The sequence below is a fragment of the Hermetia illucens genome, chromosome 3, assembly GCF_905115235.1.
Source record: "Hermetia illucens chromosome 3, iHerIll2.2.curated.20191125, whole genome shotgun sequence".
Taxonomy (NCBI): Eukaryota; Metazoa; Arthropoda; class Insecta; order Diptera; family Stratiomyidae; genus Hermetia; species Hermetia illucens.
Genome location: NC_051851.1, coordinates 81,008,232 through 81,031,601, shown reverse-complemented (window position 1 = coordinate 81,031,601; position 23,370 = coordinate 81,008,232). Strand labels below are relative to the sequence as shown.

The 23,370-nt window shown below is 41.7% G+C and overlaps 1 protein-coding gene across 2 annotated transcripts in view; it reads left to right on the top strand.

The window, feature by feature from the left end:
- Window positions 1-2,919: 2,919 nt before the first annotated feature.
- Window positions 2,920-23,370, top strand: part of LOC119651575 (sodium-coupled monocarboxylate transporter 1) — a 301,298-nt gene continuing 280,847 nt past the window's right edge. For both annotated transcript variants that reach the window (XM_038055213.1, XM_038055211.1), the window contains exon 1: window positions 2,920-3,981. The gene's annotated coding sequence lies outside the window, so the exon portion shown is untranslated. The remainder of the gene's footprint in view (window positions 3,982-23,370) is intronic.

The window sequence follows — 23,370 nt, the reverse complement described above, 5'->3', positions numbered from 1 at the left end:
GCTAATGGAAGAGGATTATGTGATTTTATCGAAACCAGGAAGCGACTATTTCGGGAACACTACATATGACTATGATCTTGCCAGTCCTCATGTATTCCTCGGAAACTTGGGTTCTTAGCAAGAAAAATTGCGAACTCTTGGCCGCGTTCAAGAGAAGAATCCTCCGTTGTGGATAAAATCCGCCTCAATAGGTTACGGTGGGCGGGTCACTTAATCCGTATGGATGAGGATGATCCCACCCGGAAAGTCTATAAGGGCAATATCTATGGTAGAAAAAGCAGACGAGGCAGACCCTGCCTGAGATGGAGCGGTCAGGATGCCAGACAGCTTTTAGGGATATCGAATTGGTGGACCTCGGCGCAAAACCGGGATGTCTGGAGTTCCTTATTAAGGCAGGCCTAGACCGGATACTAGTTGTTGCACCGTTGATGATGATGACTACATATTTGTCGGGTCCTGCTAAAGGTATTAAAAATATTATATTATCTTACTTGAAATATAAGTAGATGCAACTAAGTGAAAAAGCTGTTGTTCGCTGCGATGGAGCGGTAGTGAACATAACAACAAGGTAATCTAAAGAAACGGATATTTCAGCCACCCAAAAAATTTTCTCATTGCTATGCTTGGAGACGGCAGAGAAATTATCCGTAATCTAGTATATCGAAGAAGAAGAAGAAAAAGCCAGATCAGAGAATGCTCGAGGACTTCGAACGTTCGTCAAATATTATACCGACATTATTACGTGGCGAGACTGGGAGACAACGGAGCCACCTCTTTTAATGTGTCTGATGAAGCCCTGAAATTCATTGTCAAGAACGATCTTGGCGCGTGTCAGAATAATAAAGATTTTCCATGCCACATGCAAGCCGTAGAGCACCAAACATCAAGTTGGTGACCGAAGCTCCAAGTGCAGTTTGCGGACAAAATAAAGGAGACGGTTTCATTAGGGCCAGTCTATTATCGCGTCAACGAATGACTAATTTCAATACCAGAAAAAAAAACAATTTGATATTCAAATACGTATTTGTTATATGCTTCTAAAAATTTTCTATAATAAACGATAATTTAAAAAAAATACTTTGTTTTCTGATTTTCAATTGTGTTTGGGCACCCTAAACATTAAGACAAATAGGTAAAAGTTTATACGTTTGAGTTATTCATAGTAAGGCAAATTTTCATCGCTACGCCGTTAAAAATAAAACACGCAGCCCACAACCAGCTCAACGCCAGCACAAAACCAACCCAAAGGCAGCCCAAAGCACCCAAGAAAACAAGTAACCGTAGTAAAAATAGATTTACAAGCGATGCTTGGCGAAATCAGCCGGCGTCCTCATCAACTCGGCACTCGACAGCTGCCGCTGCCACTAGTGGTACGAAGAGCAGTGATGCTTTCTGATTTGACATCACATTGCAAAACATTACTTTTCATAGAAGTAATATTATCATCATGTTTCTAATGCGATGATAATAGGTGCTGAGGTAATGCGATGATGATAGGTGATGCTCGTTGATGAGAAAATGATATTACACTTTAAGGTTATATCACTTTTGTAATAATCTTCCCATCTCTAGTAGAAAGTACCAAGATTAATGAACGACTAAAACGTGCTCAGAGACCGAGACTCTCCTACATTTTACATACGAGTACAGACCATGAATCAAGTGGCCATATTAGTAAAATCGGTGTTTTAAGTCCCACCTCTTATAGTGGGCGAAGTCTCAGAAGTAGTGATATCAAAACGGTGTTTCGCAGAAGTTCCTAATCAATGCCTTTTCGACACCAAAATTACTGCGTTCCCCTAGATATCCACATTTTGCTGTTTTTCGAAAACTAACTAAAAACTTGTAATTGAAAGATTATTTTCTTATATTAAAGAGTAGGCAAGTTACATTTATTCCCCATATACATATATGTATGTTTCCAAACATGGAGAAACCGGAAGTTGAATATGGTTTTTTCGAATTCTAATACCTCGTTTTCAGCTGGAAACTTATTATCACTTGAGTTTATATATTCAGTTATTATCGTTCCAGGTGATGTAGAACTAACAAAATAAAGCAAAAAAATTTATAATTACGAAACAATTTTGACAGAAAAAGATTCTGTTAAATGATAGCTGCGACAAAATAGTCCAAGTTCAAAGTGAAACGAGAATTTATTCTGTTTCTATTTTTGAACTTAAGTACAAACATCGAAACAGACAATGATATTAGTTAGACATTCTAAATATAGTCTTCCTGATGTGTCTTGAAAACTTGGCAAGTTGATTCACCATATACCAAATTGGTTAATTTGAATTGCTACAAGGAAGACTATCTGATTTCTCTTTCATTTTATTGACCGTTTTGTATAAAACTTTAATTTTTAAGGAATATGCGATTTGTGTAAGTATGATCTTCGTCAATTTTAAAATAGGCAGTCGTATTAGAAGTAAAACAAAAAACCGAAATTATTACTGCAATAATATTGAAACAATCTTTACAGCAGGTCCGAGTGTTACCCTAACTTCAACGCAAATGCGCAAAGGTGTCAATTATGCATCGCACTGCACACCTAACAAATTTGTCAAATATCAGGTCACATATTGTATGCTCACTAAAAAACTGGTATATCGACTGTACATATAGTGGAATGAATCGCACTTTTCCCCCATTTATGGAGAAGCATCACAACAACCGTGACCAGCAAACTCTGCTCATTTCGCTGAAATTCCCAAGTGAAACGCGAAGGTGGATTCCGTTTTATATGACAAACTGTTATCAGATCCAGCACGGGTGAGCTGCGAAAATTGAAAAAGCTCAGGTAAGAAATATTCAAATCAGAGCTTCAGGGTTCACTCTCAGGGGGCCCTCGATGCCCCATCGATATGGCTAAGTATCCACCGAGCAGCTCAAGTCGATTTAGAATTTGAAAAACCTTTTCAGTCGACCTAGCGCATGCGTTCACACTAGACTACCGATATTTAGTACAGGTTGCATGTAACCTGACCGCTTTCGAGTTCTTCCATACATTCCGGACGTTTTCTGAAACAATTCGCGGAAAATTCGAATTTGCTTACGGTTTTTTAGCCTAGAGAAATCGCATTGTTCGCGTAATGTTTCAGTAATTTAATTACGAAATTAACGTCACTTTTATCAGAATTATAAAATATAGTAAAGTCACATGTTCGCATATCATTCCGAAGGTCTTGTTGGTGCATTATACCCATTAAAGTCGGCAAGGGTGCATTTCCCTGGATAAGAATATAAATTTTCGCGGAAAAGCGACACACAGTTCACTCTTGGATATTCGCCGCAAATAATGCCAACGGGAGTTACAATAAAATAAATTAATTTTTTGGTTTGCTACTTTGAGTTTCCGCATATGGGGTAGTGTTGGTATTTCGGTATTTTGCACGCTAATTCCCATTCATACTGCGACCACCCGCGCATAGGCTACATTTTACCGGTCCTAGAGTATCTACTTGGCGACGTATTATGCCGTTCGCTATCGTGCAGCTCGAAATCTAGAATTAGTACACTTTTGGGAGCGATCCAAACAATTTTCTGTGATTTATACTTGCGGCGGAAGGTGGTTTGATAATACTCAGTACTACTGTTGTTCGGCGCGTAAACACATATTAGTCCTTTCTCGTTCATAAATTTATCGCGGCGGTTTATGTTTTCCTTCCCTGAGGGCACCTAGTCCTGGATGCGAGTCGGGCACCCGGTCAGCGTCCTGTTGTATTTCAAAATTCAGAAGTAAGGCTCTACACGTGTGGATTCGTTTGGCTCATACATGGGAATGTTGGTGAATGAATAATAGCAGAAACGGTTGGTATTATAATTTGTAAGGACTAATAGCATCGTCTTCGAGCAATTTAATCACGTGACGGATTACAGTGAAATTAAAGTGTATTCTGTGAGTGAAGTGAAAAAGCTTTTACTTTGTGTTGGATTTTGGTCCTGAAATAAAGAAACTCCAGCTGCGCGGAACTATCGGTAAGGTCACAACAAATTATCAATTTTTGTTTTTCTGATCGGCAGAGTAAAATGCACACTCCAGTCATTAAATGTAATTTTGAAGGTCCGTCGACTATGGATCAACAAAATATTAAAATGCACGTATTTTAGTTATTTGAGCATGAAGTGGCAGAATCAGCCACTGGAGCCCTGTTTTTTCTGAATGGCAAAGTTATTGTTGATTTCACGGTGTCCGACGAAAAAACGGCAACAACAATCAGTTCTCAATTGGCCTGGAAGGTGTAATTTTGAGTATAATTTGCGTGTGCATTATAGATTCTTTTCAGATATTCAGATAACATTTATAGTATCTAGATGCTAGTTGCTATGCCCCACTGCGCATTATTACCCCAACAATTTTGACGGTTTTTATATAATATTTATATGATATATTCTCCTCGTTACACCCGTTTACGTTGCAATTGGACGTAAGTTTTGGTTTCGTTTAACCTTGATTAGTTGGGCCCTTCCGCGAAACGTGAGTGATCGCGTGAGAAACATTTTAACCCAAATAGTTAAAGATGCATTATGCTGCAAGTAATAGTTAAATAATTTTAATATTATTTTAAAAAGGGAAAGATAGGAAGGTGTTCAACTAATCGAACCTAATAGAAAAGTTGCATTTATTGAAATTTCGTGCATGGTTTAAGAACTGCTTTGGACTGAGGTAAATTTTTTTAGCTTTAACTACATTTTTATGGTTTTGTTTAGAATAACTCTTGCTTACTAAAAGCACCACCTTCTTCTTCCATTCTCCCCGTGGAACTACTCTAAAGCACTGCCTAGCCGGGCTAGACCCTTCACTGCGGCTTTGGGCTCTCTCTTTCTTTTTAAGACTTTATGTGAAACAAAACCTTATTAAAATCCATTCGATGTCTGTCTGTCCGTCTGTCTGTCTTTTTTTTTCTCTTTTAAGAAGCTGCAAATCTTCAAAAGACTCCGGCTCGGGTACGCCAGAGTATGGGATTTTTACCCACTAAAATCACCTCTGACCCCCCCCCCCCCCCTAACTCGTGGAACTACATTTAGGTATTACATCACGAAGCGGAGTTAGCTTAGGTCTTCTTCCGCCTACCCGTGGGGTTCGTAACAGCGCCTTCCCGACTTCTTCTGCTTTTCGCAGTTTATTCTGGATTACTGCGATCATGGAATTGATCGAATCCCAGTTTCAGTTCCGTTATCCAGACAAAATTTCCCAGTGATAGCAGTTCACCTAGAATTTCCTCTAGGTTCCTCCTTTCTTCCACGAATCTGCGGCATTGAAAGAATACGTGCGCTTAGTCCCTGCGATCCCGTCGCAGTTTGGACAATTAGATGAGGTGTCCAATTTAAACCTGTACAGGTATTGACGGTATCCTCCATAGCCGATGAGAAACTGGGTCAGATTATAATTAATCTCCCCATGCTTTTTCTCCAGTCACTCCCCGATGGAAGGGATCAACCTGTAAGTCTAACGATCCTTTTCTGACTGGTTCCATCGCTGTTGTCATCTGCTTATGGCTCTCTCCCTTTCAGCGTTTTTTCCTGCGATAAGGGAGAGATGGACCTGATGTTATAAATGTTCATCATTTCGGTTGCCAGGATGTCAATCGGCTTCATTCCCGAGATGACAAACGTTTCATCGTCTGAGAAGATCCTAAAGGCAGAACATACCCTTAAGGCTGGTCTTCTGTAAACCGTACTCAGTTTAAGTGCATTGCTTTGTCTGTCTGTCACACACGATTTATTCGGAAACGGCTGGATAAATATAATGGAGCAAATCCTTCATACTTTGCTGAAGCAGTAGGATGAGAACCAGCGGAAAAACATCCATTTTTATTCGTGAGGACATCCCCTTTGGTGAAAAATCCAAAGTCAGAAATTTATCTTTTTCATCTAAAGTTGTTGATGAAATATTTTGTAAGGAATATCATGGTAGAATCTTATCCATTGAATTTTCAGCCAATTAACTTCATTTTGGGCGGTATTTTTTATTTTTTAAATGATTTTTCCAAGGAATGTGATGAAATAAAAACTCTTTTTCGATGTTATGTTATGTAATATGAAAGATTTTCTACAACAGATACCGAAAAAAAATCTTTTTTTTCAAGGCCATTTCTATTACACCAGAGTCGAGATCACTGGAAAAGAATAAATGGGCTGAAAATAGAAAGGATTGCTCACAAGCTAAAATACTTTCATACGTTAAATAATAACTAAACTGGCATTGCCTTGGTTTTGATTTGTGGTTCCTTGGTCTTCTTGTCTTGGAGTTTTCTCAGTTAACTATACATTTTAAAAGGAAATTTTGCTTGCTGCATCTTCTTTTACGTATACGGCGAATTTTGCTTTCTAATCACTCCATAAAATAACCTCATTTGATAAAATCGCTCGTTTACTATGGTTTACGCTATAGGGAATCGTTCTTTAAAATATTAACATCATATATGAGTAATGTAAATTGATATCACTAGAATACTAACTAGAATACTAAACTCTCTTAAAAGTATGACCACAGGATTTTAAATCATCCTGAAAATAATTTAAAACCACACTTTGCATACCTTTACTTTACTTTTAACAAAAAATTGATTCTATCCCTTTTTCATTGAGCCTCGTAATTAATTTTCTGAGTCACTTAGTCCCTAGACTTACGCCGATTCCAAAATAAACATGTTTGTTACCGTTAAGTAGTAAAACTTCCTTGGAAGAAAATCTCAATCTTAATAATACTCAAGATATTGACTCCGATTTTTTTTTTTATGAAAAGATGCCGTAAAATTCTATGTGATGTTATCATTAACATGATTTTTTTTGAAAAAGTGACTTATGCGCTTTCAAAATAAATGGCTCATTTAGAGGTGTTAAGCATGTATCTGCAACAACCTCCCATCTTATCCGGTGCGCAGTAAACCTAAGGCAATCGTATGCAGCATGCTCAGATCGATGTATTATAGGTATGCACGATACCCTGCAAGTCCATTTAAGAATTGTGTTAGCTAGTAATTTAACGCCCCTTGTCTTTTTCGAATTGATCGTCCGAAATGAAACAGTGCGTCCAACGAATAGTTTGTCGTCCTCTCTCTTTTGCTATAGTCAAACTCCCCGATTACATACGTTTTGTCGCCAGCCTTCCTTTGTTAGCGCCTAACAGCATTGTTCTCCAAAACGGTTACACCGTCTGTATAAAATCTAGTCCTCAAAACACATCCCATTCCGATATCCTCCCGAATTAAGTTAATAATAGCATTTTCACAGGTTTTTGAAGTTGGAATACCAAATGCAGCACCCATAGAGGATGGTATCGAGCATAAGACAAGAGAGTTACTATGGCTATTAGTATTATTAGTTATAAAATATCAAAATTCTCAACTTCTCGAAACCATGCAAATAAGATGCTGGCGATCAATCAACGAGAGCAATTTCGATATACCGGCGAGGTGGTTGAAGGGGTAGGGCGTCAGCCTCTCAGTCTCGCTGCTCAGAGTTCGAATCCCAGTCGTCATGGGCTTCTCAGTTCGTTTTGTGTTTGTCTCGTTTCTGTGAGCTTATCACTTGCACAGAGTTAAATGTTATGATAGTGAAACTGAACTCCCATATAAAGAGAAATTACTTCCGCCCATTCCTTTTAAGATTTTGCGTAAAATAAATCCTTATTAAGAACAGTTTACTGTCTGTCTGTTTGTCACATCTATGTTCTCAGAGGTGCATGGAGTGAGCAATATCATTCAATATTGGCGTACATGCAAAATGGGGTAAACATATTTTTTCCACCAAATATAGTCATGTAGGGTATCAAATGAAAAGTCTCGATTAGTACTCTCCAAAGACGGTATTAGTTTTGACTTTAGTTGTAAGAGAGGGGGGGGGGGGACCGCACTACTGCTTGCAAAGTTATGACAGGACAAAGTTGTGTCCATTGAGCAACAAACTAAATATATATACTTAGCGGACTAGTTGGAAACGGGGCAAATATACACTCAAATGTTCATACATAGGAAACATGCAAAATCTTTTTCGACTTGTTTCTATATGTTCTATATGTTTAGAGTACTTTCCAGTGCAAATTATTTGAGTGAATAGCCCTTGAAAATAGTACACAATTGAGTGGTTAATTATCTGCAAGTGGAACTGACGCCCCATCAAAATATCTCCCATAAGGAAACTCAACACCTTTCTTACCTGCAGCATCCATTTTCCGGTTTCTCAACCTACTATGTTCCTGCCTTCTTCGTCTAACGCGCTATGGCCTTGTGTCGATCCTATGTGTCGGTCTTTATCTCCAATTTTCTTGGTCGAGCAACCAGGTCCTCGAATTTTAGAAATCAAGCAGCGTGTAAATTACGTTTCCCACTGAATCGTAACATCCACTTCGGTGTTTTCCCGGTGGTGGTTTAACTTCCACATAACGCTTAAGTATTCGTTCATGGAAACTCATTGGAGGAGATTTCAGGTTTGTCGTATAATAGTTACAACCACCTGGTCCAAAATTTGGCTGAGGTCTTAGCATTCGAGAGCATAGATTTATTGCTCTCCGGCATGGTCCATCGTGCAGGTTTTTCTCCGTAACACAGGGCAGGCTTAATCAAAGTTTTACTGTATATATTGAGGAGTTCGTTTTCCAGTACGCATTATTAGTCCTATTATTCTGGTGATACAGAAATGTAATGTCCCGGATGCGGTTGTCAAGAATGCGTTCAATGCGTTATGGTAGGGGACAACAACCATATTTAACGGTAACTTGAATACTCTGTTGAACTACCTTTCTTTTCCATATGGGAACGATCCTCCATAACCCGATTGAACAACTCGCTTAACCACAGTGTTGGGTGCAAACTCTTCGCTTTTTAGAGCTCAGATGGGATGTCGTCAGGTCCTGTTGCTTTGCCCGATTGCATTCATGTTGCTTCCTCGACTTCAGTGGCACTGATAGGTGGAATTGCTCCAAACGTCCGTAGTGATTTCTATCCTTTAACCGGCAAGTAAAGTATTGTTGTTATAATTAAGGCGGCAGAAGTGTTCGTAATCCAGCGTGCTTTATTATCGGTTTCTCACAAGCTGATACATATCTCTGTCACTTTTACGAATGTCCCGTACTTCATTTGAATATTGTCATTCCAAGCTAAGTATCTCGATAGACGAACCGCTTACCAGGCTGGTTAGCTGGTGCCTCGAAGGTTCCAAAGTTAGTTTTGTGGATGTTTTTAGCTTGGTTCGACGATTCTTCGATATTCGTAATGGTTGGTTATTACATACATAAGTGAAATCACTTCTTTTTAGTGTTAACAAAATCGACGCTATTTACAACGGTTTCTCGAAAGGCTTTGATGCCGTTGACAACCATATTCTCAAGCCCAAACTCTGTCTACTCTTCCTATCTCCTACTTTTTCTCTTTAATTACCTGATTGCACTCCTCCTACCTATCAAACCAATCCTGTAGAGTTTCTTTTCGTTCCTTGTCTAGCCAGGAGTAAAATTGGTTAATACTTGCTATGTTGATAATCCCTATTAAAATTCTAAGCGCAGCGCTATGGAATAACTGTATAAATATAATAAAGCCAAAAGCTCCTATTCAGTACGGATTAACTATATATACACATTATTGGGAATTTGCTGGTCATAAGCTGCCAAAGCATATTCTTGAACTCCGATCAAGTAAGACTTGAAGAGGCGTAGCAGCTATACACATATGCGCTGCCTATCATATTTAATTCGAAGCTGCCTCACTAATACAGTACTGTTCTTGTTGCAGCTTCATCAGTCTACTTTGGGGTACTTTGGAAATGGACCGGAAATCCAAATGCTGGGGGACTCCTTATAAATAATAATCGTTAGCGCAACAATCCATATTGGATCAGAACCTTGAATGTTATTAGAGCACTTCATTCAAGACCGTAACTATACACTACAGTATACTGTAGGAGGCAAGGTGGTCAGCATTGCGCTCGTCCGAGATTATTACTCTGATTTGACTCAGGTACTCATTCTCCGCTTAGTCGACTGGTTTTCGACGTCAAATCACGATGCAAATCTCAATGCCGCCAGTGGGATTCAAACGGCGACATTCTATATGCCTCATGCTCAAACCACACAGCACAGGACTCCTTATATTTGAAGTGAAATCCACTTTATTTTTCCATTCCAGTTAACACTTACCGCTGATCTGCACGTCCCGCTGATCATGCAAATTTGCACTAAAACGACAACAAAGGCGAGGAAAACTAATATTTCAACGTAGAGAAAAGAGCAAACAATTGAATTGAATTTATGTGAGTAGTCGCACGCGCAGTGAGTAATTTGCTGACAATCGGGGCACACGACATGTTATCACTTTTTTCGAAATCATTTTAGTGACAATAACAAAAATTATAGGAAAATCAATCTCATAATCTATCAAAGCAAGCAAGCTAAAGTTATGGGTTCTCAAACTTCTTTGTTACCATATAATTAACTATGATACAATTAATAAAATGAAAATATAATAGATAAAAGTGTAACATATAAATTACCGAGAAATTGTTAAAAACTCGGCAAAAGGAAATATCCTAACTTAATTCTATTCCTACGTTCCTAAGCCACGGGAAGTTTTTACAGTGGCTTTGTAATCACCACTCTATATAGATGATGTCAAACACCTCTGTGGTGTTAATGACAAGAACGGTACTTTGTATACTGACAGACGAAGCGCGAAGGACAGACGGCAAGAATACTTTTAACAGATTCCAACGGAAGAATTTTCTCATCAGCAAATTCATCTGTCAGTGCCACAGACATAAAAGAGGCAATCAAAGGAATGGAATTACGGAAAGCAACATTACCTAACGGCATCCCAAATGACTTCTGACTTCCTTTGTGTATGTAGGGCATCCCTGCCATCCGAAAACTTGCGACTGATGAGCGCAGTGACCGCTCTCTCTGGCTCAGCAACGTGCAAGGAAAGTTTCTCACATATCGGTTCTTTCTCCCACTTTACTACCGAGCAGCATTCGAGGAGGGGAGCCTCAGCGTCATTATGCTCCTTATTTGGCAGACAGAGACCACCTTTTCAACCATGGCAGCTCAGACACCCAGTTTAGTTTTAGTAACACACTCTCCCACACATTGTTGTGCTTTCGTCGCAAAGTTTAGCAAGCGTAAGCGTTTTCCAATATACACTTACTGACTCAAAGCAAAGTTTGATGCCTTGTAGTGATGAAGTCCTTACAGCTAAAAGGAATTTACTTGATGTCGTCATACAAGAGTTCCCCACTTTTGTTTGTTTTACTGGGGAATGCAAACCGACAGAGCCCCTTTCTGTGGAGAGAAGGCTGAGCTCACCATTTACATTTTAAGCATCGTCTTTTTGAGTTTTCAAGAATTTTCACAATACGGACTTTGTAGAATGATCTAAATAAAAGTGCATAGTTTAAAGAAACACATATATATATGTTTTGCAAATAATGGCCGTAACTTCGAATGACGATAGTATAATTAGCTTCGTTCCATTAAAATTCGTTTCGCGTTTGTTCACAATATAAAGCGGGTAGACGTTTTCAGTCAAAATGAATGAAAGCAGATTACTTACCTCCACATGTGATGATTATATCTAAATAAAGAACAAATCACTAACTTTTCACACTAGTGTAGATCATTTCCAGAGCAAATTATGATAGTTCACGGCTATGATTTAGGAGCTAGGTTGCGTCCAGTAAACTGGATACTTCTTTCTTTCATTTAGCCTATGTATCCATAATGTGCTGTATCAAATGGCGACGCAAGAGTTTTCATTGTATTATAACTTAGCATGATTGCAAACTATATGTCTGGTTACCACCGGTGCTATTGGCACCGAGCTCTACAGCGATGTTTCAAAAGAGAAAAGGGTTCTGGAATACCGGTCTGGGTTATTAACGAACGCGTAAAGGGCAGGGCATCGCAATTTTCAGCGATTATCAACCTCCAATTAAAGCCCTGAGCAGTCCTTTGATCAATTCAAAAGTTAGTGAAATTAAAAAAGTGAAGCGATGGCGGCTTTACGGTTTCTTACCAGGGCAGAGGCAAATCGTCAGACGCTGCCTCACCTCCGCCCTGGGAGCAGCGTGACCGTAGCGGCTCGCAGATGCATCAACTTAAGTTGATGCGGACTTAGGACCCCATCATTCCTAAAACGAATAGTGAAATTATAATAGTTCAACAACCTGGTCACTGTGGCGTAGAGATAGATATGGAATCTCAGATGCGTTAGCAAATGTGGATTCAATATCTCCCTTGCTGAGACCGGGACTAACAATTTTAGTATCAATTGGATTGATGATTGCTATTAGAACCTAAGAACAAGCTTCACATAAGGACAGGTGACAGCCCTGCAAAGACCTGCAAAAGTATTGTGGACATTCCGACTGCCGAAAGCTTTGGTATTCTGCCAACAATGATCATCGTTTCCCAGCCATGGGTTGAAATCGCTGCAGAAGTTGTAACTGTGCGAACATCCTTTTGATGAAATTGATGTGATTATTTATCCAATAAATTGAAGTTGATTCTAACACCCAAACAACAAAGTGTGAATGTTTTTCTACAGTTAGCTATTCAATGGTTCAAAGCAAATGCAACAATAGTTTCGTGACTTAAAGAGACCATATTCAGCTCATTTATCCTCCGCAATTCTGAGGACGAGTGAAAGTCATCTTCCTCCCGAAGATTGGAAAGCAAAGCGACGGCCCCACAAAGACTTCAAATCTAAAAGCCTCACCTTCTCTGTACTTTGAACTGGCTCTAAGATTTGCATTTTAGAAAGATCAGGAAGTCTCAGCATGCCAAAGATCCGCTGAGAGAACAATTCACTTGCCACCTTCCCAGGCACAGAAAGAGCGTTTGTCAATGTAAATACCAAGCCTACCCAAAAGAGGGTCGATTTATTAAATGAGTCAGCAGAGGAATACCACTTGGCGAAGTCATTTCTAATATCCGCTAGTTGTTGATTATGGATGAAATGCAGAAAAAACTGGGAAAAATAGCTTTTAAACTTGTATTGCGCCCTGACGACGTGATAGTATTAGTATAGCTCTTTTCCCCGTTGTCATCAGGGAAATAAAGAAGGTTAGCTTAGGACAGGTGTATTCGTGGGGTGCCGACTGTGACCTTAGCGTTAATTCAAATAAAAGGAGCATGATGCCGTCCATCAAATCATTGAGTTTCAGCGTAGTGTGACTGGATAAGCAGAGGTCGTTACTGTCCACTAGTGTAAAGTATCATAGCGTAATGTATGATAATAATGCCTACAAAATTACATCCAACTGAAAATAAGGCCTGCATCGAAGATGGTTTTCTTGATATACACGCCTATAATTCCTGCCACCTCCAATAGTAAAAGTATAGAGAGCAGTATGTGCTGGTGCCGCGCCATGCTCTGCGATGAGGCTGTATAAAGAATTTGAATGTTCCATTTCCTCACTCTCAGTTTTCATAGTTAATATATCGTAACATGCAGTGCTTCAACTGAACATATCTGGCCCCTAGAAAGCCAAGCCTTATGGACACATCAATATTCTAAAGTTGCTGCCCAAAGAATTGTCGACCATTTTAACTGACTATACCACAAGAGAAGTCAGCCTCCCCGAAACTACATCAACGAAATTCTAGCTATTGGGATATGGAAGGACGCTGTGGTCATATTAGGTCTTTACACTGTGGTTTTGATTCATGGTTCTAAAACGGTAGGGCCGAACCTAGAATCTACTCGGAGTTCACGGTCCGGTGGCTTTACCCACCGATTCATACTAGCTTTTTTCAAGAAAAGCGGCTGACAATCTAAGGAATATGACCATTACTGAAACAGCATAGAACCGATCATCGGAAAATTGCATTTGTTCAGGCAACTAAACGCGTCCACGAATTCATCGTCTAAGATAGCGCCATTATATCCCCCAGTCTATATAATCTAGATACCCAGTTACAGACGGAGGTTCGGAAACGAGCGACAGTTCGAGTTCGCCAGATAGGGTTCAGCGGAAACCGTTAGTTAGGCCAGAAAAACACACCAAATGATGGCTATGGAGCACATTGGGAACTATGCCGCAAAAAATAGGCTTACCTCATAATAATAATAAATAATAAAAAATCCTGCTTCATATGCAATTTCGCGACTCTAGAAAGTAGAAAATCGAAAATTATCATTAAGTCACAACTGTTAATTCTAAAAAAGCCATAGCTAGGGATGGTACAAGCACAGTTGAAACTGCAAGATTAACGAAACATTCGCCAACAACTGCATCTTCATTGTTTTCTGGTATTACCTAAAAATATGATAACTTGATGTATCCAATCATCAATTCCCAAGCGTCAGTTGGCAAGGTCACAAGGGAAACGCAGGTGACGCCTCCCCATGATAAGGCAGGCGGGAAGACAGGAAAACGGGCTAGAGACGGTACCAGCGAGCCTCTTGGACAACAGTCCCGAAGAAGAAAAAAGCCTCTTCACCAAAGAAGGCGGAGCCGGCGAGAGTACCCGCGAAAGTCAGTAATCTCACGATTGCAGCCACAACACCTACAAAAGTGGAAGAAACCAACGCCCGGAGGCCCGAACAATGGACTAAGGTGAGCAACAAGAGGAAAAAGGACAAAAAGAACCTCCGCCCGGAAATAATAATTATTTCCAAGAAGGGAAATATATCCTATGCCGACATCCTCCGAAAGGTAAAGTCAGACCCGGAATTGAAGGATTTGGGGGATAGTGTGAGCCGTATCAGGCGAACACAGAGAGGGGATCTGATGCTGGAATTAAGTAGATCCGCCGACAAGTCGGCCGATAACTTCCGCGGGAAGGTGGAAAGTGTACTAGGAGAGGAAACTGAGGTAAGAGCTCGGAAGCAGGAGATAGTGGTTGAATGCAAGGACCTAGATGAGGTCACCTCACGGGAGGACATCTGTGCTGCGCTAAAGCAACAGTTCAACTTTAGCGATGTAGACCAGAGTGCCGTAAAAAGGATGAAGAAGGCATATGGCGGCACACATACCGCTATTATTAGTTTGCCGGCGGAATCAGCTATTAAGTTAATTACCGCAGGCACCGGATTGCACAGGAGATCCATGGTGTATGCTATGTAGTGGGAAAGAATGCGTGGACGACTGGCATGTTGCGGGAAGCAGCAGATGTCCGGTATATAGGAGGGAGCTGAACCGCACAGGCAAATGAGATTGATACAAATCAATCTCAATCACTGTGAGGCAGCTCAAGACTTGCTCTCGCAAACCATTCGAGAGTCGAATGTGGATGTCGCGGTTATTTGCGAGCCGTACAGAAACCACGGCGGGGCGACTTGGGCGGTGGATGCGTCTGGGCGTGCGGAAGACAGTCCATTCAGGAAGTTATGGCCCCTCCGGCAGCCGGTTTTATAAGGGCGAAAGTCAACGGTGCCCATATTTACAGCTGCTACGCTCCTCCTAGTGCAACCTTAGCACAATATGAGGAGATGTTAGACAGTCTGGTGTTGGACACTAGAGATCGCAGCCCTAAAATCATTGCGGGCGATTTCAACGCGTGGGCCCTGGAGTGGGGAAGCCGATCGACGAACAACAGAGGTCAAATTCTGTTGGAGTCATTTGTGGAGCTCGACATCGTGCTGGCCAACGTTGGATGCGTGGCCACCTTTCGAGGAAGAGGGTCGGGTTCGATCGTTGACCTGACATTTGTTGGCACTTCACTGGTGAGGAAGATGGCTTGGCAAGTGAGTGAGCACTACACCCACAGTGACCACCAGGCCATCTTCCTCCGCATTGGGAACCGGGGAACCAGTCAACGACGCTCTGGAGGTAGAAAGCCTAAGGCGGTTGGCTGGTCTATCGGAGCTTTCGAGAAGGAGACATTCCTGGCCGCATTAGAGGGAGCCCATGATCCGGATGGAACAGCGGTGGAAAGCGCCACACAGCTGTCTCAGCGTGTAACCGAGGCATGCGACGCTACGATGCCACGACGACGTTTGCACCATGGCAAGAGGCCAAACTACTGGTGGAACACGGATATTGCTGCCTTGAGATCCTCTTGTCTCCAAGCGAGGAGACTTTCCTACAGGACAAAGGGAAGGTCGGAACCCCAGGAGCGTGAGGAGGAATACAGGGATCTGCGAAGCAACCTTAAGAAGGTCATTCGGAGAAACAAGCGGGAATGCTACCAGAAGCTCTGCATGGAGGCTAATTCGAATCCGTGGGGTACAGCCTACCAAGTTCTAATGAAGAAGGTACGCGGGCGAAAATCACCTCAAGTGACATGCCCACGGCTCTTGTTGCAAATAATTACAACTCTTTTCCCGCAGCAGGAGCAGGACGAAAGAGAACCCCAACTGGCAGCTCAGCAGGACGTCTTCTCGATCCCTGATGTTACCGAAGAGGAACTTTGGGAAATCTCCAGACGTACTGGGGATAGCAAGGCTCCGGGATTGGACGGAATTCCGAACAAGGTTGTGAAGGTGGCGGTCAAGGCCAAACCAAGGTGGTTCGCAAGCACATTCGAGTCGTGCATGGCGGAAGGAGTGTTTCCCGCCCAGTGGAAGAGGCAGAAGCTGGTGTTGCTACCGAAGCCCCGGAAACCACCCGGCGTGCCCTCTTCATATCACCCTATTTGTCTCTTAGACACCATGGGGAAGATGTTGGAGCGGATGATATACAACAGGCTGCTCCCGTTCATCGAGCTTGCGGGTGGTCTTTCAGAGCGGCAATATGGGTTTCGGCGAGCCCGTTCTACGGTCGATGCAGTAGCAAAGGTCGTGGAATTGGCTCGAGGAGGAGGAGTACATTTTGCCATGGGCAAATGCTGTGCTCTGGTGACGCTGGACGTCAAAAATGCTTTTAACTCAGCCAACTGGGGCTGGATAAAGGGCACTTTGGCCAAACTGGGTGTTCCTAGCTACTTGGCTCGGCTCATCGAGAGTTACTTTTCGGACAGACTTCTCTGGTACGAGACGGACGACGGGCCGAAGAAGGACATTGTGACAGCAGGTGTGCCTCAAGGTTCTGTATTGGGACCGCTGCTGTGGAACATAATGTATGACGGAGTGCTTGGCCTTCGGGTGCCGGAGGAGACAACGCTGATTGGTTTTGCGGACGACCTGGCGGTAGTTGCAATTGCAAAGCATCCCGAGGACGTGGAGCTTCATGCAAATGAAGCCATTCATACCATCAAGTCATGGTTACGAATGGCCAAGCTGGACCTGGCGGACGAAAAGACGGAGGCGGTCCTCATTACCAACCGTAGGAAGAACAACACGGTTACCATCCTGGTTGGTAATAGTGAGGTCGTCTCAAAATCGGTTGTCAAATACCTGGGGGTGATGATCGATGCCAAGCTGAGTTTCAAGGGACACGACACGATGAGCCACATGAGGTCCACCAATTCGATATCCCTAAAAGCTGTCTGGCGTCCTGGCCCACGCCATCGCTCCATCTTAGGCAGGGTCTGCCTCGTCTTCTTTTTCTACCATAGATATTGCCCTTATAGACTCTCCGGGTGGGATCAGCACACTGGCTCTACGAAAAACGGAAGGCAAATCCAGCCGAGGTGAATGCGGAATTCCGAAAAGCCATTAGGAGAGAGTTGTGTGGCAAGTGGCAACAACGATGGGATAACTCCGACAAGGGCCGGTGGACCCATACATTGATCCCGTGTATCGAGAAATGGGTCAACCGAAAGCACGGAGAATTGAATTACCACCTGACACAGTTCCTTACGGGACACGGTGGCTATAGGAAGTACTTGCATCGCTTCGAGTTGGACGAGTCTCCCAACTGTCCTGAATGCGGTGCTACACCCGAGGACCCGGAGCACGTTATGTTCCATTGTCCCAGATTTCTGCAGCAGAAAAAGAGGTTGAATAGCATCTTAGGGGCGGACATCGAGCCTTCGAACCTGGTGGAAGAGATGCTGAAGTCGGAGGAAAACTGGATGGCGGGAAATGAGGCAGTAGCCGTGGTGCAGACAAGACACCTGGAGTTGGATCGAGCTCGGAAGGCGGCGCGACGGAGACGTGACATGGACGAGCTGGTATAGCGAACCAGAGCCTCCCCCGCGAAGTAATACTTCACGGTGGTCCCGCGGGGAGGGGCGGAAGAGTGGGGGTGGTTTTAGTGGGTGCGAATCCCACACACTGCTGCAACCTGGCGCAGCAGCGTCTTTCTAAGATTTCCACCTCCATCGATAAAAAAAAGACCAATACATCTTGTTTGCAAATTTAGCGAAAACTCGATCCAGTTTTTATGGATATACTATATCAGGTCTTGTAATCGTCTTCACTTGATCCTTGTGAACCATTAGTGACTCAGATGGTGTCGAGTTTCCACTATGGCTCTACGCATATTGCATTCTCATTACTGAAAGGATTTATCTGTGCTCCGTCAAATTGAGCGGAGTCAGCATGCCAAACAGTTATCTACTCCTTGAAGATAAACGTTCCGATATCAATCCTTCAAATTATCAATTCGAGCTTTAAGTCTTTAAAATACATATTTCTAGATTCGTGCCTTGCAGATATGTATCATCTCATTAATTATTCATGTTCTACGTGAGGTGATATATACGTAATTTATTGGTTCATCTCAATTTATGGTAGAAATTCCAGGAACCGTACACGGGTTCGAACCTGTCTTCGAGGCTGGTTTAAAGGGATATTGCAAGGTAACTCTCTCGCCCAGCAACAAATGACACACACACAAAACATCCCTCCGGGTAAGGATGCTTCCGCGGTTCTGAGCCTGAGTCCCCACATTGGGTTTTTCACCATCCGGGAATATACCCCTCTAGCCCATATGGTAAAAATGTCTCTTCACTGGCGGACATTGTCGAAATGAACTCTACATGCAAGCAGGCTAATTTAATGTGCTGCGTAAAGACAAATTGAAAGAACAGACTTTCCTTTGCTTCATTAGCTCACGGATACTATTAATTACCAAAACGGACACTGGCGAATCAACGTGGAAAAGCTTTCACCTAATCATAATTTTCAAAAAACACATAAATGTATTGGTGGGAAAACAGAATAATTAGAATGGAAATAGAAAATAATAGTAGGACGTAGTAGGAAAAACAAAAATCAGAAAACAAGACGTTATCTGGAATAATGATACACAGCCCGTAAATCCGTTGAATCTGCATAACCGAGGGATTGTTATCAGTGGAATTAATCGCTTAGACATGACGTCCATGTTCGTGTTGTCTCGGCAATGCTCCTCTCAATTTAAGCTTGAATTTTCTAGAATCAAAATGATGGAGATGGAAGGATGCATGTATGGTGATGACAAAGTTCATTTATGTGAAAACTTCCAACCAGCTCACGAAACGAAAAAGATAATTCACTACGTGCACCTGATAAAACCTTTCTCCAATGTTTGTTGTTTCCCTAGCAGTATGTTTCCACCGCGCGGGGCAATCCAATATAAAGTGGGAGGGAGGCTGTTTCTCCCTCTTCTTTATAAATCTGTATATATGGTGTTCATTATAGAGAGCCACCGTGTGCAGATGTTCTCGATTTATTAGTTCCTTCATTTTTAGTTTGCTTAGTTTCAGCGATAGAGAAAAATTAAAACCACTTACAAAAAATGGAGGATGTCGCTTAACAGAGGCATTCAATTTGATAATGATTTTATTATAAGCTATCCCTTCCTAACCTGTTTAGTTTTTATCGTTGTCCTTAGAAGGCTATAGCAACCATTTCTGACAATCATACTCCCGGCATCGTTCAAAATATTGTGAACCTAACCGACGACTCTCTTTAGTTGTCCCAAGTTTAAATTGCGCTCGGTTATGAATGTTTGCGTTCATCTTTGTGTTGATTGCTTTAGGTTTATTAATTGCACGGCGTGGCACTTATGTATATTAACACCGGTCTATGCCAATGATGTTTTCCTTCCGCCTTAAAACAAAGCTGATCATCGGCTTCTCGTCCAACAGCGGATCATTTCGCTATCATCACTCATCAACACAGTCTACAACTGAATAAAGCAACTGGCTGGATCAGCAGCATAACACGGGGTTGAGAAGTTCCCGGAGTGGCGTCTTTTGCGTTGTCGAGAGTTTGCTAGCTAAGATGGGTCCCAACATCCAAGACGAAGCGATCTAAAGATCAACGCAAGTATTTTAGTTATTTGAGAACCTCTTGGCTCCAGCTGGACTAAACTTTTCCCGACCCGAATCCGCTACTCGCAAAAGGGCTTCAAAGGGAAGGGGAGTCAGGAGGGGTTTTTTCATTTTAGAAGCTAACAGTCGATGAACAAATTACAAACATAATAAATTTCATATCGTCGTCATCCTTGAAGCTCTACAGCCCATTTCCGGCCTTGGTACTCTGGATGTCCGTTCTCCAACCATCTCGAGTGTCCTATATATGTTAAAGTCCATGTTGCTTATTCGAAGTATGGCAGAGGCCTTATTATGATTGAATACTTGCAATTTTGCTCTCCGGCGTTTGCAGCTGGTTTTTTAAGTCAAAACAGGACCGAGTAGAAGGCTCTGTTTGCCAGCAGAATTTGGTGTTTTATTTCCATCTTTCGCCAGTTATACACTTAATTATATAATTATATATATTTTGATTGGTTTCGCTAATTTAAGGTTCATAAAAATCTCCTTTGCTGATGTGAGAGATCGCACCATCACGACGCATATGCGGTGATTGGGCAGGACTTATAGCGCGAGTGCCTTTTCTGTCAACAAACTACTTTTTCATAGCCTGCTCCAGTGCAAGATTGAACAGCAGAGGGACAACCCATCTCCTTGCTTTAATCCGACGTTTGCCTTAAATGCATCTGCCAGGCTATTATTGGGAATTCCGTCCTACCTATCCTTCGTTGTAAATTTCAAAGGGTATTTACTAATGGGGAAAGGTGGTCGAGATATACATTTGGCTTTTATTTGAGACCATGCTATCAGAGAGAGACTCCAGGATAATCTCTGCAATTACCCCTAATCTAATTCCGATTATCAGTCACTGTCAGCGGCGGTGATCTACCCAGAATTGAGCGATGTAAATTTCTTGGGTCAATGCTATCAGTCAATGGAGAATTGCGTTATGAAATTACTTCACGCATTACTCCAACTTGGATGAAGTGGCGTACCACAACTGGTCTTCTTTGTGATCGACGTATCAATGAACGTCTCAAATCTCAAATTTACCACAATGTCGTCCTCTATGGTTCTGAGTATTGGTCGACTATAAAAACTATGAACGGCGTCTTGTGGTTATGAAGACGAAGATGTTGTGTTGGAATAGTGACGTGACACGTTTTGATCACATTCGAAATGAGGATATCCGCGATCGTTATGGATGCACCAATCATGGAAAAGCTGCGAGAGAGGCGTTTTCGATGTTGTTTTTCCTATTCGCTAGTGTTGATTTTTATTTGCAAATACCGATATTTCGGGAACCGCTAACAAATCTGCTCAATCAATGGGTTTAATAGCTATATTTATTTTTTAATAGCCATAATCTAAATCTATAATACTATTCTAATTACTTATATGGGTAAATTAGATTTTGAAAAACTTATATCTAAATCCTGAAAAAGAAGAAATATTTAATCAGATTTTAAAGACTTATTTTTATATCCTGAAAGCAGAGGAAGCACCCAGCGGACAATCCCGGTCACTTCGTTCCATAGTTACCAGCATAAAATGGCAGCTTAAGGAAGAATGATCCACTACCTTCTAACAAACCCGCTCACAGAGGTAGACTGCCAGAGCGAAAAACTCTATATTATGGCCTGGTGTTTATTGTGATCGACTTATCAACGAACGTCTCAAATCTAAAATTTACCGCAATATCGCCTGTCCTGTCGCCCTCTATTGTTCTGAGTGTTGCCCAATTATAAAAGACAATGAACGTCGTCTCGCGGGAATGGAGACGAAGATGTTGCGTTGGACTAGTGGCGTGACACGTTTTGATCACATCCGAAATGAGGATATCTGCGATCGTTATGGGATTGCACCGATCGTGGAAAAATTGCGAGAGAGCCGTCTTCGATGGTATGGTCACGAAATTCGTGCCAACGAGCATTCACTTGTCAAGGTTGATTTAAACATCGAAGTCGATGGTAACGACCAAAAGGCAGGCCGACACAACGGCGGCTTGATACGATGATCAAGAGACACGCACGAGGGATAGAAGGTAGTAATCTCACTATACTGTACACCCAACAATCGACTTCTACCGCATTAAAAACAACAAGTGTTTCCTTCCCAATCTGGCCAAGCATATAAAACGGAGATTAAAAAGGTTCGACATATAAGTGGACCAAGTCGTATCTACCAGCTAAAATCCCAGCTGGCTAGAGAAAAGGACCGAGGAGAAGAGTGGTATAAATAAAATCGCTTGCTCAGATTGTCCGAAGGTATATATCGGACACACGGAAAGATTGGTAACTACTAAGTTCAGAAAGCATACGGAGCATAGTTGGCTATCAAGTACTCCCGAAAACCTACAAAATGTATATGGGTTAACGATACGGTTGAATGTGGCCATAAAATAAGCGCCGATGATCTGAAAATGTTAAAACAGGTAAAGAAAATTAACCAGCTGAATGCCTACGAAAGCTTATCTTTTAGCAAACAGCCGGTAGACACTAGACTGAATTCAGATCTAGGCAATTGCTATTTACCATTATTTAAAAAACTTATACAAAACTAATTAAAAACCTCTTCTTCTTTCAGGGTATAGAAATAAGTCTTTAAAATGTAATTAAATATTTGTTCTTTTTTAGGAGTTAGATATATGTAAGTCTCTAAAAAACTAATTTAGCCATACAATTAATTAGAATAGTATTATAGATTTACATTAATATAAATATAACTAATAAACCCACAGATTGTGCAGACTTGTTGACTTGTTGATGAAGGGAACAAGTGGTTCCCGAAATATCGGTATTTGCAAATAAAAATCAACACACTACTCCCTAGAAACGCCGGGTAGTCACCTTCAGACTTTGAGTATGTTTTTTTGGGCACTGAATTTCTTGCATTTACCACTTTCGGTTATATGCTGGTTATTCCGTCCCTTTTTTCATTCTCATCAAATCAATTTGGGGTTCCTATTACATTTCGTGTAGTCCGGATAGTGGTTAGAGCACAAGACTGTCGTACGGAAGATCGCGGTTCAAATCTCGCTGGTGGCAGTGGGATTTGTATCGTGATTTGACGTCGGATACCAGTCGACTCAGCTGTGAATGAGTACCTGAGTCAAATCAGGGTAATAATCTCGGGCGAGCGCAATGCTGACCACATTGCCTCCTACAGTGTACTGTAGTGTACCGTTACGGTCTTGAATAAAGTGCTCTAACACACTTCAAGGCCCTGATCCAATATGGATTGTTGCGCCAATGATTATTATTATTATTATTACATTTCGTGACAATATCTCCTTGGTCCCCACACCTTAG